Source organism: Rhincodon typus, chromosome 5 (assembly GCF_021869965.1).
Source record: "Rhincodon typus isolate 14 chromosome 5, sRhiTyp1.1, whole genome shotgun sequence".
Taxonomy (NCBI): domain Eukaryota; kingdom Metazoa; phylum Chordata; class Chondrichthyes; order Orectolobiformes; family Rhincodontidae; genus Rhincodon; species Rhincodon typus.
Window position 1 is genome coordinate 20,601,486 of NC_063336.1, and position 3,239 is coordinate 20,604,724.

Here is a 3,239-nt window from a genome sequence, read left to right on the forward strand (position 1 = left end):
GACCTCATGTGCAGGACAGAAAACATTCATGGGGTGTGATCTGAGCTGAACTGAAACAGCCCCAAGGTAGTGGAACATGGTCACAACAGTGTCTTTATAAAGGACGTCATTGTGTAGGAAAGAAATAGTCTAATAGAGGAGTGACTGATATTCAGTGAGAGATATAGTGTTGAAGGTAAGTTCCAGATTTCTGGAGCTAGGGTTTGTCTGGCAAGACCATGGGAAAATCTTTGGGGTCAACACTGAGACAAACTGTGCAGAGAATGCTGCCCCAGCTCCACTTGATCACAATGAGGCACAAAACTCCCCCATCTTCATTCTTTATCTGACCTTTGATTGGAATTCCCTGCTAAGAATCAGCTTTGTGTTACATCAAGCATCAATGATCTATATCTTAGCCTTACAATGACAATAATATATAGTCTCCAGAACAGGGGAAGTGCTCCAGAACGAGTACGTCAGCGAGCACAGCAGTAACAGAAGGAAATTTGGCCAATAGCAGAGGTGGGCAGGTTTTCTTTGTTAAGTGCAGAGATAGCTCCATGTGGTGTATTAGGGGCCAGATTTTCATTTGTCATGTAGGATCAGAGGTTTGCAGGCCCGAATCTTGGACCAGTAGCCACTGCACTGGACTACTGCCATGCCCCAACCTTGAGTCACTTCTAGAGAGGTTACCTTGACATCAGGATAGTTACTTACCTTCAGGTAGTAGCCAAATGCAGCCCATTACATATACTGGCACACTGATTAAAATTGCCAAACCATAGTCAGTTCTTTAAGGTGGTCTCAGTGGACTGCAAGGAGGATTTATAAATAATCCCACATGGGCTCCCATACCTGTCACAGCCACTGGGCTACAGCTTCAACTCTGGTCATGCAAAGGAAGAATTGCCCTGGTCTCTATGATCAGAGCCTGGCAGTTGTGGCTGTTTTAAACCTCTTCTTTGGAGGGGCTGGGGCCTTCAAACTCAGTCAGTGTGACTTATGAGTTTATATTGAAGGACCTCCCCAGTGGCAAGCTAACTCCAGAACCCTACATGTCATCTTTAATACAATGGTAAGCTCTGTCCTTGAATGTGATACTTTTTGTAAAGGTTGAAGTTGATAGGTCATGAACAAGCTGTGTGGTCATGTCATGGGACTGAGACCACATCAGGTTCCAGACCCTGGAATGAAAATCCATCCTAGGAAAAGGAAGTTAAACCTTACTTTACTGGGCCTATTCTGGCTTGGGGTGCTACTTCTGGCCAGTTCCTCTGCAATAGCAAAGAGCACATAATCTAAGCTCCAAGACTGAAGAAGAGTACTGCTTTATTAGAGATACTGCAATTTGGTTGAGGTGCTATTGAAAGCCTAGTCTGCTTGCACACATGGATGTAGAAATATTTGTGGCGTTATTCAAAACACAGTTCTTCACTCTTCTGGCTGATACTTTGCCTTCAACTAGCATAATCGAAAAGACACTATCAGATCATAACTCACTGCTCTGGGAATATAGTCATATACAAACTGGCTGCTGTGTTTTTCTTCAAATTATTTTTGGCAGTGCCAAATTATGAGTGGGAGTGGCTATGAGATTCTTAGGATGAGCAAAGTGCTATATAGGCATATTATCTTGCATATAATTGATAATACTGGCAAATCAAACACACTAGGCTTTCAATAATCATATTTCCCTGGAGATGCATCAGCATTCACAGGTAAACAAGAAGATATAACTTTTAATATAAAAGCATTAGGTGAACTGGTGAAGACTCCAAATGTAGTCTTTAAAAAAAGTTTACTTTAGAGTTGGATGAAAAGAGAAATTGCTAAAACCACAGACCAGGAACCCTGCTGCTTTCTTTATGCCTGAGCTGGGTAAATATTTGTTGGGTTTATTTCAACTCGTGTTCATTGGCTTTCTTCTACCCACAAACTAGAAAAGGTTTGGTTTCAGTCTTGGGACTGTATATGTGCAGAAATAGACTCCCTGCCTCAGCTCTAACATTGATCAGCCTGATAAATTGTTACCAAGCCACCACATTTGTCTTATTTATGGTCCTTGCAAATGGAAGCCTGTTAACATTCACAATTGTGAGCTTATCCAATGCATCAGATAACTTCATACAAGATATCATCATAGTCTACATACTGACTGACCAGTCAGGATATGAAAATCTGTATCAAATTACAAAAAATGGTTCAATTTGAATTCCCAATATACCATTCAAAGTGCACAATGATTAATAAATGTTCCGATCATAACCTCTTTTGTCACATCTATAAATTCATTCATGCTGTTTTCAGCCGATAAAAAAGTACTGTAATTTCCCTCAGTAAAATGCTTTCTTAATGCCTGACAAAGTTGACTGTTTGGCATTTTAATGTGAACTCCAGCCTTTCATATGGTCTGCTTGAAATTGGGAAAAAAATTCTGAAACAAATGCACTCTCACACATGCAATGGAATAAAGTATGTTTATGATGCACTGTACACCAAAGAAGTAACAATTTTTAAAAAGTCCTCAGAACTCCATTTACTGTTAAGTCTTACAAAGCTCATAAGTGTCAATTTTTTTTTTAAATCATGCAGCACAGAAGTATTTTAAAGACTTCTGTTGAAAACCTGTGAACACCAGCATGGATGGGTTTTATTTTTAACTTTACACCCTCTTTACAACTTCCTATAAAAATCCAGACACTGGAAATTTCACTTTCTGGTTCAATCTGCATGCAGCAATAGAGAAATACAAAGAGAAAATGATGAAAATACTCAGCAGTTCAGGCAGCATCTGTGGAGACAGAAACAGTCAATATTTCAGGTTGGTGATTTTCTTCAGAACAAGAAAACATTATGCAAGCATTCTACAAATCTGATGAAAGGTCATTGACTTGAAATTGTAACTCAGATTTTTGCTCCACAGATACAGCCTGACCTGCTTAATGTCTCCAGTATTTCTCATTTGTATTTCTGATTTCCAGCACTCACAATTTCAACTTCATTTCAGTTTTATCAATGATATTTGCATTCCACTAACAGTCCTGAAGTTATATATCCAGCTCTTCATACGAATAAACTACAATACATAAACAGATGGCACTGCACTGAAAGGCAAATTCTTCTTACAGGGTTCATGGTACAGAATGGGAGATAGCAAGAACTGCAGATGCTGGAGTCAGAGACAACACAGTATGGAGCTGGAGGAACACAGCAGGCCAGGCAGCATCAGAGGAGCAGGAAAGTTGATGGTTCGGGTC